This window comes from Charadrius vociferus, unplaced genomic scaffold (genome assembly GCF_000708025.1).
Source record: "Charadrius vociferus isolate BGI_N301 unplaced genomic scaffold, ASM70802v2 scaffold168, whole genome shotgun sequence".
NCBI lineage: Eukaryota > Metazoa > Chordata > Aves > Charadriiformes > Charadriidae > Charadrius > Charadrius vociferus.
In genome coordinates, this window is record NW_009649582.1 from 695,080 (window position 1) to 712,681 (window position 17,602).

Here is a 17,602-nt window from a genome sequence, read left to right on the forward strand (position 1 = left end):
GCTGTGCTTGTATAGGATGAAATGGGAAACAGCACTACAGGAACAGCAGTGTCCTTCTCCCTTTTGCCTTCTAGCACTATTTCATCTTATTACAGGCAGCACGGTGACAAATCTAAACAGTTACTTAACTGTTTTTAAATCCCTTTAGACATTTTTAGTGCTGATACAGAAGAAATCATTGAGTGAGGTCCATTTTGACCTTCTTTCTTTTACTGGTCAGTGAAATTTATATTTTTTTTTTTTTCCAAGATTAGCAAGATCTGATCTAATATAATTTTGTCTAACAGTAGCAATGTTTCTAACATGGATTGACACAGAGACCCTTAATGATAACATTATTTACCTTGTTGTGCTTCCTGTGCTTGGTAGTTGTATTAGCCCTTGTTTTCCCCCTACCCTCATTCTTTCTATGTGTATGATAAATACACGCATGCGCACATAGTAATTTGAAGGAAGGATGAACTATGTGAATGAAAGGATAAAGTAGAAGACATTTAATTTGCAGTGAAATAATACCTCTGCTCCATTTGCTGGTTTTTGAAGCCATGAATAGTTTTTAATTCCTTAGCTCCAAGATATTTTTGCTTTACCCCTTTCCAGACCCTGCTTGGGAGAGTCGCACATGTCTGCTTTCCAGTCTCAGACATGCTCCTTTATTTAATGGTTAGGCAAAAAAGGAAATGGGGAGAGCTTTATGCACTGAACTTACTCAGGTAGTCATTTAGGGTGAGTGGAAAAAGAGATTGATATAGAATAAGAATGGAGTTGCAAGGGAAAATGGATGGTACATGGTAGTAAAGCCATAAAGCAGCTACTGATGTACGTCCAGTGCTTTACCTGAAAAGAGGTTTTAGAGTTTCATCTGCAAGGAGAGGTGGTATTTTATTTAATTCTCCATGCTTTTGCAGTCTGTTGAGATCTAATGATGACAGTTTAAAGGACCCATGAAGTGTTACTGCCTCAGCATTTCTCTTACTCTTCAGTCCAGGTTCACAAAATCACAGTGATCCTTCTCAAATACTTGATGTTGCACAGTTTGGGTATATACTCCTTATCAGAGCCACAGAGATTTTATTGTTGATCGTTTGTTTTGGTTTGGTTTTGTTTGTTTTTTTTTTCCCCAAGTTAAGATTTTATATATAATGTATAAAGAGCTTCACAACCTAAATTGCACTGCTACTATATGAACATTTTTTTTTTTTTCGCTAACCAGGAAAGAAATGTATTTGAGGAGATGAAGGAAAGAGAAAGATAATTCAGTGCAACTTTGTTTCAAGCTTTCATATACTTTCTTTGAGTTTGTAATGTTGTCTGAGTGAAACAGATGGTGTCTGCATACTTTAGCTACAGTATAATTAACAAACAAAAAGCTCACACGGGAGGTATCTGCTTTTACTTTCCTCTTGCCATTTCATGAAATTGGGTATGAGTATTTAAGTGGATTATTGGCCCTTTTACCTCAAGAGGAATGTTATTCAATGACAACGGATATTTTATGTTCAAACATTTTTAGAACCTTGAAGGCTTTATTTTTTTTGTATTATTTTCTTAATCCTTAAACTAAAAATCTGTTTCTAAAAAGTGGATTAAACTTCTTATCAGTTTCTTACAGTTTTTTATCTCATTTTATCAACTGTTTATACATGACTCTGCATCTGTCATTTATTTAATGAGTGAAAATGTTCACCATTGATAATGTGGTATAATTTGAATTTGACTCCTTTACAAATCATCCAATATATACAGAAAATTAACTTCTATCTTGTAACATAAATTACAGGTGAGATAGCATTCTTCACAAAAGTAAAGGCAGGGGAGGAGTGGAGAGGGGGGAGAGGGAAAGGCTAGGGAAGATGAAATGTTATATAAATAGTAGAAATAAAATTGTAATTTAATTAGTATTAGGTATTACAGCTGGTACTGTTAGAATTGTCTCTGTCTAGGGAAGCCCAACACAATACTTTACAAGGTGTCAAAGCTGTTAATAATTTTGTAAAAATTAGGGTATGGGAAGGAGAAGGGAGTAAAGATGAGAATTTCTTTCCCATTGTCTCAATTAGTCTGTTTTATTTGTTTCTTTTTGTTTGCATGTCTTTTTGGACGAAAAAAAAAAGGGGCGGGGGATTTTGTTATTTGAAATAGTAGAACTATTTCCATGATTTTAATATTTGTAATCTCTCACCATAAGCAATCAATATGAAGGAAACTATTTACTTTATGCTGAACTTCTAAGGAATACTGCAGATTTTTTTTTATGCTTTACAAGGATAAATTTTCTAAATGATTATAACTATGCATTACTCTGAGAGGGAGAAGAGAAAGTGATGGATTTGGGATGAAATAAGGGAGATCAGCCTGCTCACGGTTCTACACTTTTCACCACCGTCATGTACCTAGGACTACTGGAAGTACAGCTTGTTTTATACATCTAATGTAAACAAAGAAATAAATGCCACTACTCATGACTTCACATCTCATCACTAGGCAGAGTAGACCTTTGGTCTAGTATTGTCTTTGATGTACTTTGTGTACTTTGTGTATAATACTTTTTTTTTTATTTTCTTGTTGAATGTCTGCAAACCACGACTATGGAATCTCTTCACATAAACTTTAATACTTCCCAGTTTCTGCAGTGTCTTTTGAGATGGCAGTGAAGGAACACAATAGGAAGCAGAGCTCATGAAGCCTGAAAAGCAAAGTACAAAAAGATGTGTATGAAAGCAGAATATTTAAAAGCTTTTTATATACATGTAAAAGAAAAACAAGAAACTCTGGGGATTTCCCAGTAGGATTGCAAAATGAGGATTTTGGAACACATCTAAATGGGATGAACAGATTGAATAATGTAGCTAGAGAACAGGTGCCAGCATTCTTCCCTTAAATTAGGAGAAGAATGAAAGTTTGACAACAGGCCAAAAGCAGTGTGCAAACAGGAAGTACCTGTTACAGCATATTTTCTCTGAACTGTCAGAGACAAAGCATGAAGAGCCCAGCACATACTGAAAAAACACCAGTGAAATCAGCAGTAACTTCATTTGGTCAATAAATTCTGCACAAAATAGAAAATCAGACCTTCAAGAAAAATGAAGGAGGAAGATAAGGGAACAAGTGTATATTTGCCAGAGACATGAGCTGTATATCTCAGGGTCAGACAGATGTATTAAGCATAATGAAACATTTTCTTCAGCTGACTTTGCTTCATTTCACCAAGCTGAAAGTAGTAGCTGAAAGAGGAAAAGACAGAAAAGAACTGAAAGAAGTTGAGTGGGAACACCAAAGTACAAAAATTGGGTGATAATAATTGTGTGTGCTTAAAATAATCTTTTAGTCTCTTTAATACATGTGAAGTGTGTAATATCAGATCCTACTGAAGTTGATGAGATTATTTCCATAGATTTCAAGGGCCTTTGAATCTGGTATTAAAGGCAAGTTTTATCTGCTATCTTTAACAGTTCAGGTGCCATTTATCATTCACGCAGAAAGGAAGGATCTGTAATCATCTTTCATAGGCCATTATTTCACCATTAATAGCTGCACTACTGAGTCACTCAGCACCACAGACCACATTCTGCTCAGGCCTAAGCGTGCAGTTGCTTTTCTGACTAATTAAACAGCACACCATACAGAGCATTTTTGGAGCATTACAAGGCAGCCAGTGCAGAACTAACCTGTAAATATGTTTTGAGTATTTGGGAGTTTTTTGTAAATGGGTCATCTAGCAGTATTTTATATCACGTGACAGCAATTTCTTATATAACAGGATATGCCTTTAAATGCTTGAATTTACTCTACCGCCAAACTACAGCTGTCCCTCCTAATTTTAAGACTGCGTGAATAGACCTTTTGAGGTAGTTGTCTCTGTAGAATACAGAAAAAAGCCTAGAAAATTTGTGTCAGATACCTACCTGGATGTCTTAAGTTTGGTAATACTAATTTCCAGTCTAGAATTATAATGCATGATATTGCTTACTTTGATTACATTTAATGATTAAAGGCCTACCAGTCAGCTTTCTGTGTTTAACTTCTGTGCTGATTTAAAGCTACACGGTCTTCTAAATGTCCTGTGTCTGATTTTTTTTGTTTTTATCATTTTGTTGATTGGTTTTCATTGTTAGGGTTTTTTTTTTGGGTGTGGCTGGGTTTTTGGTGGGAATTTTGCATTCAAAAAACCCATATTCACCACGGTCATTTAGGAACATTTTTTAAAACTGAACACCCTCTTGTTTGGTTTTTGTTTGTTTGTTTGTTTTTTTTTTCTTTTCTTTTCTCCAGTTTTACAGTAACAGAGATCTCTACTTCTGACATGTTTAACCTGCAGGTGATTTGAGAATGGGTTTGGGGAATTTAACAATTTTCTTTCTCAGAGTGCTATTTACTAGCACTACTGGTATAAGGATCACTTCCTAACCTAACTTCTTCACTTTTCTGAAGCAGCAAGACAGGATTTAGTCTTCCTCATGTCTATTCCATAGTAGAACCATCTTTTCATCTTAAATGTTTTCATACTCTAGTTTGTTTATTTCTTCCAACTTTCAGAAGAGTCCTTTGGTTTTAGAGATTTCAGGATGACTATTTTTCTACCAGAAATAACCATGAATGTTCACACTTCTACATTTAGCCCTCTGGTTTTGTTTTGGTTTTGCTGAGGGTGGCGTTGGCGTGTGTATTCTTGTTTTTTTTTCTTTGTGTGTATTTTTCTGTGTGAGGTGGTTTTTGTTGTTGTTGTTGTTGAGAGGCTTAAAAGAAAGAACCCATTGAATAAATTTGTTTCCTTATATCACCCATTGCCTTTCTTCTAAATAGCAGATATTGGTAAGGCTCATTTATGTGTCTTTCAATGGTAAAAATGTCGCTCCTGTCACAGGTGTATAAATTATATTATCTGCTCAGTAGATATTATCTTTTAGTTCAGTAGTGTATAGGATATGTGTATTTTATGCAGGCAAATACCCTGAGTTAACGCTTACCATGTAAAATGCCCTGGTAGTGGCTTGCAGCTAGAGAGACCTGGAGTTATGGTATGGAGAGCTGAAAGCAGAAAGGAACTATTGAAAGAAACAGTATAAGTACTTATAAGTACTTTGGAATTGATAAATAAATAAATAGTCCTCTTGGTCATGTCACCATAAAAATAACTTACTTTAATTATATTGAAGATTGAACTTCATTAATTTAAACCCCATACAACATAGTTTGGCCAAACCCTTGTAACTTACATCAATACCAGGCCTACTCACTTGCCTTAAATTTCCAGATTTAGAGTTCAAAATAGACTTTGTCTGACTTGTGATATAGCATTTCATAGAGTTCAAGCTGATTTGTTTCCAAATGGGGAATGTCATATGTCTCAGATTAATGTTTTAAGGTCATATTTTAATTTCATATGTGTGAAATACATATTTCAATACAAAAATGGAACATGGTAATTTATGTTTCTTGGACAAAATTTGTACTTCTGGTAGGTCATTTTATTTGCAAACAAAAACCATTACAGATCTTTATAATTGTCTATGAAACAAAATAAATTTGGAAGTGCAAAAATATCTTTATGTGGAATCATAACATTATAGGTGAAACTATTTTTCTATTTCCAAAAGGGAAATTTTCTTCATCAATTTTTTTATCCTTGGTTAATCTGATCTCTTTCAATAAATTCTTTAAAGTTAATTATTTATCAAATAGTGCACAAGACAGTCAAATGTTTCTATAGCAGCATGTTTGTACAAATGTTTGAAATTATTCCAGCTAAGATACTTTGAAGATTTAATTAATAGCATGTATTTTATTTTCCATTTTGTATTAGTAAAAAATATAGTAAAAAGTATACGGATTATGCTATTTTGTCTAACAGTTGTCTTCTTAACAGATAGCTGTGGCATCAATAGAAGGACATTACAATTTGATCTGTATCCACATACACAATTGAATGATTTTAGTCACAGTAGCAAATCAGAGAATGAAGGGATAATGAAGCCTGACCATTAAATAGTAGCCTATGCTTAATAATACAGTTTGCCTCTTTAGACTCTTTTGGGACCAAAATTATGTGCCTTGATTGAGTGGATAAGGAGTATAACATCACTGAAGCTTTCCCTTCCTTGCATTTCCATTGCTATCAGTAAATGAGTAAAACTGCATGAGATCAGGGCTTGCTACTTGCTTATTACATCTTTGTACAAAGAATTATCTCCCAAACCACTTGTCTCGTGGAGATTTCTCCCTGAAAATTAGTCTTCGCATTCATACACTATATTGGTTATTCAACAGTCCTTTTTTGCAACCTTACATAGAACTACAGGCAAACTGCACTGTGACTGGCAAATTCATTAGCTGAGTTTTACAGGAATTATTTTGAGGAAACCATGTAAAGGTGACGTTTTGCATCTTTAAATGTATGTGAAGTTCATCCTGCCTCATTGAAATATCTTCTTAAAATGTGTTTTGCATGTAGGAGAGTAGTAGTGAGCTGGTTTTGCAGTACTCTCTGAAAGTGTATCTTGCTAATTATCTGGTATAAAACACAGAAGAAAACAGCATGAATTGACATTCAATCATACTACTGGGGAAACCATTTTCCAATGGTAAATAAATGAGATGTCATAGTTGTTCTGCTCTCAGTTTTCACTGACAGATTCTGTGTTAATGCTACTTTGGAGATGGATTTTCTGTTCTTAATTTTCAGTATCTGTAATATCTATTATTGATGATTCTTGTGCCATCCTTTATAGATATACACAGGCACACACATGTATGCAGGCACACACATATATGCATGCACACACACACACACACACAATGTGCTCTTTCCTGCAAGTACAGATACATCTTCAGTACTGTTATCCTTTATTTACACTCAGATTAGAGTAAAATGCATAGATGTACAGAAGGGACAGCTATTTTGAGGTTTATCTTCTGTTTCGCCAAGGTCTTCTTGTCCTTACACTTATGCATCTCTCATTTTCATCCAATGAGTGTAACTGAAGTGTGTTTTCTATTGTATGAAAACCATAACATAAGAAAGGTAGGTGTTGGAAAGTTTTGCTAGCTTGTAATGGAATGAACATATCACAAAAATGTAACTAGAGAGACTAATATTTTAGGAGAATGGCAAAAATATATTTATATAAGTGAAATTCCTTGAAGGCATATCAAACTAGATTTACACTTGATCAGTGATACTTTTTCATGTTCTGTAACTAATCTCACTGCCTTTTGAAAAGCTTTCACTTGTGGAATCCAGAGCCTCTTTCTCAAGCCATAATTCTTTCAAATTCCATATACGGACTTTTACATCTTGTATACATCTTCTTCAATTTTGAGAATAGTTCTTTACATGGAGGCTACTTCAAGTTTGTCAGCTCATTGTCTGTTCCTGTTTTCCCTGTTACCCCATTCTTGGCTAGGGCTAGGTGTTTTGTAACGTAGTTAAATTAAAGGGAGATTTTTGCTATTTTATTACCATAGAAATATTGGGTTTTTTTTTTCTTAAAAGCATTCCAGTAAACTGCCTAATCGCATAAAGGACAGACATAGCAAAGACAATTGACCGAAGAATTGCTTACCTTTCAGTCTTCTACATGTGACTGTGAACAAAAATTATTGGTGGACTGGTAACTTCATTTACTGGCTGGACATATTCAGACATGCAGTCTGAGATATAATTAATTTACACAGAAGAATTTTAAAATCTTGCAAAAGAAAATTAAAATAAGAATCAAGTATTTATTCTTCTTTGTATTCCCATTGTTTTTTTGGGAAGATGTAACCTGTATAATGAGAATAAAGAAAACAGAAACTGTTTCCTGACAGTGTTCTGTAACTTTCTGTAAGTGACCACACTATAATGCTTTCCTAAATAAAAAAAATCTATTATCTTAACAAAGATCAGAGTAATGACATTCAAGTCTACATACAGAAGTTTACCAAATAATGAGGCCAATTCTGTATCAATGCCAAATTGTTCAATTATAGTACAAAACAAATTAAAGCAAAAAATCAACAAATGCTGAATTCGTGAGACAGATTAAACACCTTCCTACTTAACAGGCATCAGGAGCTCCAGATTTGGCCCTCCCCAAATATTAATAGGGTTTTGAAACTGTAAGGCTATAATGCAAATATACAATTTATGATACTAAAAGACAAAACAGAAAATTTAACTTTTAAGGTAGGAGCAATGTCCCCCTGTCTTCAGACGATTTCAGTTCACCCAGAGTGCAAAATAAAGGACAAGGCAAACCAGCAGTGCTGTTCTGTTGCACAACTGTATCCTTAACAGTTGCAACAGAACAGGTTGTACACTAATCTGTAAAGAATCAAATTAAGCAGATGTATTCAGATCATCTTAACAATATTTTCAGTAGAAATGGTATTAAAAAATGGATAATCGTTGGTAAGATTTTTTCAATGCATGAGTAGCCCTTGTGTGTGGTCCAAGATCCTGGTGATTGCTTCTTTCTGAGAAGCTATTTCTATCTCCCTGTATTCATATATGCCATCTGAAGTAGGGGTAAATCTGTCTAAAAAGCTCAAAACCCCCTGTAGTTCCAAAAAAAACCAAACCCCAAAGCATGCAATCTAAATGAAATTAAGATTTTCAAACCACTTCTCCCCAGCTGGAATGCATTGCCAGCATGATTACATATTGTCACAGTATCCATTTTCTGCTGAGTTCCAGCAATTATCTGAAACCATATGTCAATTAATTTATTTGGGGCTGGGTTTCATACTCAGTGCCAAAGCTATGAGCAAATGCTTAAGGGATAATAGATGTTCAGAACTGAAGAGTTCATATTTATGGAAAAAGAGATCTACTTAAGAACTGGGAAAAAATAGCTTATAAGGTTGTCCAATAAGAGCAGTGAAGTGCCTCAGATAGTTTTAATAAAATGCATTTTAAAAACTAATGCAAATTGACAACAAAAACAATAAGAAAAAACAAAATTAGGTTATCTCATTAAACCTGTGCCTGTTATGTACCTAAGAACTAAAACATGTTTGACAGTAAAATCAAATAAAGTCCCTTAGGAAAGAACTTGATCTCAACTCTCTCCCCCCCCAAAAAAGAATGTGAGACTATACGAGGCTACAATGTAAACAACACTTTTAAGACAAGTTCAGTTAACAACTGATACTAAATACTTTTGGTTGATAATCAGTAGAATACATAAAATAATCTGGATACAAATTCTGAATACAATAGCAATGAAATAATACTTAAGTATACAGTTGGCCAAATCGTCTACGTTTTCCAAGTTAAGTTATCAGGTTCTGAAACTTGTTCTGAAACTTATTCTAAAACTTATCATTACTGGTCATACAAACCATTGCAGTTGGAAACACAGAAGTATAAACCACCAGATTTCATAAAGAATCATATGCAATACAAAACAAAACCAACATGATGAATAGTTAATAACATAGGACTTGGTATCTATGCTAACCATGAATCTGTGATGTCTTTCAAAGCTACCTCTATTGTTGAGCCTTCCCAGAAAATCTAACAGGTGAATCTACACTGATTGAACTACGTGTGGAGTGGATTTCTTAATAAGCTCCAATATACATCAAATACATAAAACGGTTTAACTAAAACCCTTGAATATGTGGCAGGAGAAAGATGCAAAACCAAACCAGACAGATGTTTCTTTTTCTTTTTTCCAAGGCTTTGGCCAAATTTAATTTTTGTTTTGTTTTGTTTTGTTTATTTTTCGGCCAAAATGATTAATAACTCTCCTACATGCCAAATAAAATTACTAAAATCAAGTATGTTTTGATAGTTAAGAGTAAGATCCTTGAAGACAACTCTATGCACAGAAATTTAAGTAATTAATTAATTCTTTCTATGAACAACAAATTCAGTAAAACATTTTTTAAAAACTCAGCTTTTCCCAACTTTTTCAAACTTGTTTATGTTTTCTTCCAAAGTTTCTGAAAGAAAATAATCTTTTCCTATGGCAGGGTCCTGAGTGCACTAAACAGGCCTTACTGACCCTGAGCATCCTCATCCGGGAACCCCCTTAACCCCTGCCCAGGACCTTCATTTCAGCTCATCACAAGGCTCCTGAGCAAAGCTGTGGGAGCGCTAGCCTCCAGCCCTGTGGATGGACCCCCTGGACCTACACTGTGGGGAGCTTGGCTCCTGTACAGATTGCCCTATGCTGTAGGGAGCTTGGCTCCTGGATGGACTGCAAACCAGTCATATCGCTGGAGCACCTCTCCTATGAGGAGAGGCTGAGAGAGTTGGGGCTCTTCAGCCTGGAGAAGAGAAGGCTCCGGGGAGATCTTATTCCGGCCTTCCAGTACCTAAAGGGGGCCTGCAGGACAGCTGGGGAAGGACTTTTTACTAGGGCATGCAGTGACAGGATGAGGGGGAATGGCTTTAAACTGGAAGAGGGCAGGTTTAGATTAAACATTAGGAAGAAGTTTTTCACAGTGAGGGTGGAGAGGCACTGGCACAGGTTGCCCAGAGAGGCTGTTGAGGCCCCATCCCTGGAGGTGTTCAAGGCCAGGCTGGATGTGTCCTTGGGCAACCTGGTCTAGTGGGAGGTGTCCCTGCCCATGGCAGGGAGGTTGGAACTCGATGATCTTCAAGGTCCTTTCCAACCTAAACCATTCTATGATTTTATGATTATATTGCCTGATTTAGTAGTAGTTTTCAGAGGGTAGATGTTTTTCCCCCAAATCCCTCCCATTTCCCACTTGTCAAATGTATTCTCAGAGCAGAGTGTGTTATGGGGGTTACCAGGCATGGCTTTACTCTCTATTTTTGTTGGTAATAATTGCCTTCATAAGATTGCTAGTCAGGGTCACCTCTAATGCTTTTTTTGCTGGTTGGGATCTCCCAGCAAGCTTTGTAGTCAGTTTATGTGCAAGTGTGGATGTATGTGCATGTGCATGTGCCCACACATAATGCATCAGAAGTTTAAGAGAAAAATACCATAAAAAGGTTATTTATTACCAGGATAATATTACCAAAATGGGAATATAATTTGTTATACGCTGGGAAATAGGGAAAAAAAAAAAAAAAAAAAAGCCGTTTCCTTGTAAAGGACCTAGCAGCAGTCTCCAGCATGCGTCTTTTCATCTAACTTCACAAGTTGTGGCTGTTTCTGTGAGCCTGGGGACAGCCAGCAAAATCCCCACTTTAGAGACTATGTAGGTGCACAAATTCACAAGAAATCTGTAACTCGCTTAGTGAACTTATTTTCAGGAGGGAACAATCCCCTCGACTTAACCCTTCGTTTGACAATAGCATGCACACAACCTATGTTTGACAACTACATGTTTGCAAAGACAAGTACACAACACAGCTGTGGTGTGAAGACCTTCAGACTGTGTTGCACACCCCTTTTTGTGTTCTGCCCAAGTTGCAGTCCCTGTGAGTTCAGAGGCAGCCAGGGAAATACCCACAGAGGGCTGCTGGGCAGGAGTGTTATCCTTCCTGTTCCAAAGTATAACTTTTCTTCCATCATCTGTTTCCTGTTCTTATGTGTGGTACCAGGCTTGGGGCTAGGATGGATTTGGCCGGTGCTCTAGTGTAAGAGGGAAATAAGACTCAGAAAGGTTCACTGAGAGTTCTGGAGATATGGTGGCGATGGGCCCTGCTATCTGCAGGATAAGTACTATTCCTCTGGCTTTGGACAGCAAAATGACCCGTTGCCTATGCCAGAGCCTTGGATTGCCAAGGTGGTTGCTGCTGCTGCTGCTGCTCTGAGAAAGTTAGGAGCGTGTTTCCTGGAAGTTACTATTGACAATCCACAACATCTACTGCTCCATCACCTCTCACAGTTCATACAGCATCAAGACAAGCAAGCTACTTTGCTATCCCAGCTCTAGACACTCAACATGGACCTTCTCCCAGAAATTTGTTCAAGAATTTCATCTTTTGTCTGGTCATCTTGGAAGATCTGCAACAGAAACTTATACTGATGATTTAGCTATTTTCTTTCCAAGCTTTTATTTCATTTAGAATAGTTATGGATTATTTGAAACAGAAACTGAAGCTAGGCCTATGTATTGCATTCTTTGAGCTATTGACTCTTGAATTAGTCAGGAAGTTCTATGTGACAAGCTACATCAATATGTATTCTATCTTTTGCTTCTTAACAGATGGGAGATATATGAACTGTGGTCTACCCCACTTTACTAATTTCTGTGCTTTTGGATCTTTTGTTTGTTTGAGTTTTTTGTTTTCTTTTTCCCATGCAAAGTAAACCTGACCTATCTTATACCTCCTAACTTATTTACTGTTTCAGAATCTGAGAGGAATGAAACCCAAAATACTTGCCTAAGATGATGTAGTTAAGAGTCAGGTAAACAGAGCACTTGCCTAGACAACCTAGAAACCCCTGATTGTGCAAAATGTTAAACTCTTTTTGTTGAAGGGGTGTGTTGTCCCAAATAAAATTCTGATTCTGTGCTTTATTCTTAATATTTTCCCATTTTAGTCTTCAAACAATAACTGACAAACTTAGATAGAATCTATGAAATCATGAAAAGGAGACAAACTGAGTCTATGGTTAGAATTTACTTAAGAATTATAATGGCTATGCTCCTAAATCTCTGTTAGATGTACAGAAGAAACAGAAGTTAAAAATAGATTAAAACAAAATTATCTTAGCAGTGCTTCTGTTGGTAGAAGACAATAAAACCGCTGTGGCTGTTTTATTCTTTCTTTTTCAGGAAAAGTTGTATAGAGGGTTGGATTTGAGATAGCAAATACCAGGCTGACCTGATTGTCAAACAGACAGTATTAGAGATTCAGGGAGACTGCAGTGTCCATACGGGTAGACATATTACATGGAGTCTGAGACAGCTTGAATTTTGAAGGTGCAGTCTGTCAGGATTGGTTCAGGCTGATGCAAATTTGAAAGACCAACAATTATAGAAAACCTTTATTTAAAGTGATAGGAGTTTAGAAGAATGCATTGGTTTAAATAGGTTAAGAACAAATATTTTTGACATCTGTGTATTATGGAGTTTGGAAGGCTTAGAAGTTCTGCCCTGATTTTGTGCTTTAGAGAAAAAAAAAAAAAAGAGAAAAAAAGAGAAAAAAAAAGAGAAAAAAAACAACCTTTTTTTCCCCTAATTCTCAAATAAACAAATAAAATTTTCCTTTCTTTTCTCTCCAGAAGACATGCACAAATTAATCGAAATGAAGAAGTAATTTTGTCTCAGGGTTGGGATTCAGACTCTTTACTGATATTAGACCTGGCATGCATTAGAAAATGAAACTTAGAAATCACTGCTAACAGCAATAAATCCCAAGACATTTATTATATTGAGCCCAGCATCAGCAGAGTCTATTACTGCCTTATCACACTTTTAATGCCATGTTTCAAAGTATCTTTCCTGCATGAAAATGGAGCTGTCATCTTAGGACATTACAGCCACATATCAAATTGCCTGGGCTTATCAACCTTTGGACCCTGACAGTAACTTTCTATTTTTCAGGCAGGAATGACCAATTTACAATAATTTAATTATCTGATTTATTGTTTAAATGTTTTTCAGTGCATTATTATTAAAGAGATGTATCAAAATGTTTTTCTATCCCACATCAAGGAAATGTGTAGATAGATGAGTGTTTAAACTCTTTCTGGGTATGACTGAATGCTGGTTAACAGCTTCTGCAGCTCTATAGGAGCCTTCGTACAGCCATGTACAGATAGTCAAGCGATGATTTAAGGTACTACCTCTTCTCATCTTAACTGCTTAGAACATATGAATCTGATCATATGAATGCTCTTAGGAGAAATCCAAACAAGTTTGGGGAGGGGGAGGCAGAATTTTTTACATGGCTTAGCTCCAAAACAAGATTCTTCCCCACTTTCTTCAAGTCACATAGCGGGAATGGGGTAAGATAACTAACTCTCCAAAGTATTACTTGTGCCTGTGCATTAGCACATGTTTTCTGGAGAATTGTTGGTCTCATATTCAAAGTCTACATTAGATATTTTGTATGGATATCTGAGATATTAAGTCTCACTTGTGGGTCTTTTGGCTATTTCTGTATTAGCAAGTAACATATTTTACCAGGAGCTGATGCAATGATTGAAGCATCTGGTAATGAAACAGTTCTGGCAACACTATTCATACTCAGAGATATTCTTGGTTCAGATTTGTTCTACTGTAGTTCAGAAGTGTATCTTCCAGTGTAGTTTCATCCAAAAAGAATCAATTTGTGTGCTCTAAAGCCATGCCTCAATGTAAAACAAAACTCCATCTGGAGTTTTATTGCATAAACCCACTCAGCTCCAAACACTTTCTGCCACCCTGAACACGTAGAAAGACATACAAGCTCTGTGTGTCTAACCTGTCCAGAATTCCTCAGCTATTGAATGGTTTGAACATTGACTCTCATTTATCTCCATCATGAAGCTGGAGTTCTTGGTCAAGAACTGCCTCTTTGAGTTCTTAATATAGCACAAATCTTTTGACTGATTGCAGTGTAATTATTCCAAATAATTACATTGAGAAAAGTAAAGAGAAAGAATAAAATAGGTCTCTGCATTTCTTTGTCTTCATTAGGGAAAAAAAAAGCTCTCAGATGATCACACACAGGTTTATGCTACACACACAGTCATTCTTGCACTGGTCGTGCTGCATGTGCTAAATAATAGACACTTTTGGAGTTTGTCTTTTTCCCATCTAAAATGTAGTTTATAGCAATTTCATCAATTACATTTACAAGCCATATCTCCTAGTTATTCAAGACAATGTGACTGTAAGAGAAGTCTTTTCTTAACTCTGAGTTTACAATGATTGTAATAGAATGAAACATGATGTATTATTTTTTTACTTTATCTATCTAATATATCATGAAGAACTTTAGAGACTATACATGAACTTATGGGGAATTGTGGTAGCCTGCTCCATTTATTTTGAAGAAAGCTCTGAAGACTGCATTGCAAAATTATAAGGGACTTTATAATTCCTGAGATTTTTGCTTAGTCCACAAATATTCATGGAGAATGATGAAGGCAGTGACTGAGGTCCCTAAATATATAATAGGAAAAAAAATAATAGTTTTTGTACTGGAATATATATTTCATAAGTAAAACAGTATAGAAACTTCAAAAGGAAAAAAAAAAAATAGGCTGAAGGTAGGTAATAAAAAGAAATATTAAAAAAACCCAAACAGAATAAAGAAGCAAACAGATAGTCAAGAATGCTGTACAGAACACACCCTATCAAGACAATTATAATAGACATCCTCTCTGAAATCAAAGAAAAAGACAAAGTCATTAACAGTAGTAATGATGGGCTAGAGTCAGGCACGTGAAACAAAAACTAAGTAGCACAGCAGATATTACAGAAAGCTGTGATTAAGAAATTCTATTTGAATATACAGTTAATATATGCTATCTATTAAGAAATGCATTGGTTCTATAGTTATGTAAGTACTGATATTTTGCTCCTCTAGTTTCTTTCTTATATCATTATTTTTTAACCTTGTCCCCCAAAAAGATATTTCTGCATTTGAGGATTCATATTCTGACAATGTGATTTATCAAAAAAAAAAAAAAAAAATTCCATCTCCTTTTTGAGAAAAATATATGACATCAAGTGAGTCAAAATAAGATCTATTATAACAAATTTATTCTTAAGATAGAGGTTACATGTCTAATATAAATTATTCATACAGAATTTTTCTCTTAATCAAAAGAGATTGATGTGTCAGGATGATGATTCCTTCCATTCCATCACATGAGAATGTTAAGTGTTTAAGACAGAGGTAGATATTTCTCCCTTGTGATATTGACTGTAGAAGGAATCTGGGAAACAAGCCTGTTAATAAGACACCTAACTTTCACATGGCCAAAATTAATTTAAATTAATCCCACTCCTAATTAGTCAAGTTGCATTTAGACACGCGTTTGCAAAGAAACATATGTGGTTTTCAGAAATATTGTGAAAGAATAATTTATTTACACTTTAATCTTACTATAAGTGTGGAACACTCCCCTCCCTTGTCCCAGTGCATAGTCCAGTATGCATACCTATCCGAGGTTTTTACTTATTTCTACCCAATCACATTCCCAAAGACTGTGGGACAAATTATGCTAACTATTCTAAGTTAGTGGTTTTGTAGCTCTATAGTGTACTTGTACTATGAAATCATCATTGTTTTATTATCCTAATGATTATATTGAAGATAATATCACACAACTATGTGAATAAATAAATTGCATAACATGTAGTAGTAATATCATGGAGTTTTTTTCTCTCTTTCTTAAAATGCCTCCTTAAAGTAGCACTTTAACAGAGAACACAGAAGTAAAATTTCCCACAGATTTTAGACAAATCAAAACAAAATGGTTATTTATTTATGAGAAAATAAAAATAAATATATCATTTCATGAATCCTAGTCCCTTTTGAGGCATACTAGGTTCTTTCCCTTTCTTAAATTTTATTTATTGAGAATACATTAATTTATTTTTATCAGCCTATTGAGAATTTCTTTATGATATTCATAGTTAGTTTTAAAATAGTAACTCACCTTGTCTGTCAGACCATTTCATAAATCTTTCAGTTAGAATTGATACTATTAATAGAACCTCGCAAATTGCTGAGCAAACTCTGAAAAAGGAGAATTGGAATTTTAGAGACTGAGTGCTTGAAAGTTTAAAATCCAGAATTCGTAGGGACTTATCCACTTCCACATTGGGAACATTCTAGTGCTATAATGCAAAAATCAGTCTTACTGCAGTCCTTTTATTTTTAAATGAAGTCTGTGTGTATTTAATATGAATTTGTAAAGTTAAAAAACAGTCATAGAATAGTTTAGGTTGGAAAGGACCTTTGTCTTTTGGACCTCTAGTCCAACTCCCTGCTCACAAAAAGAGTAAAACAAATCAGGCTTCTTATGGCTTTGAATAACTCCAAGGTTGGAGATAATACACCACCTCTGGAAAAAATGTTCTGGTGTTTGACTGCCCTTTCTTTTCTTTTATGCAGTTGGAATTTTGCTTGTTGCAACTTCTGAATGCAATTCAGGCTTTTGCTGGACACATCCAAGAAGAGTTGTTCTTTTCTCTATTCCTTTTCTGCAAAGCTGCTTTCGAGCAAATTCTTTCTTGGGATTGATTTGTCCCAGATGCAGGATTTCGCATTTCGTTTTTTGAGCATCATGAAGTTTCTTCCAGGCCTTTTCTCCAGCCTCCTGTGATGTACCTAAATAGTATTGCTGGACTGGAGCATACCAACTAATCCTCCAGTGCCTGTAAACTTGCCAAAAGTTTACTCGGTCCCATTGTCCCTATCTTTAATGACAGTGACAATATTGAAGTTAACAACCACCCCTGAAGGATGCTGTTGATAATCAGCTGCCACCTGAGTTTTGGATCATGGGTGCTCTTTGAGCCTGGTAGAACAGCCTGTTTTCCATCCATTCATTACTCTGCTTATCCAATCCATGTTTCACTAATTTGAATACAGAGCCAAAATAGCAAGAAGTAGGTTCAACAAGCAAGCAAGTGGGCAAGATGGCTACTAGACATGGCAAATAAGGAAACAATTATCAGTGTGGCATATATATCTCATATTATAAAGTTAATTTGCATAATTATTACTTGGTGGTTAAAAAAAAAAAAAAAA

The 17,602-nt window shown here is 35.4% G+C and overlaps 1 protein-coding gene across 2 annotated transcripts in view; it reads left to right on the forward strand.

Moving 5' to 3' along the window:
- Positions 1 to 17,602, forward strand: part of CSMD3 (CUB and Sushi multiple domains 3) — a 715,473-nt gene that overhangs the window by 478,394 nt on the left and 219,477 nt on the right. The window lies entirely within an intron of this gene.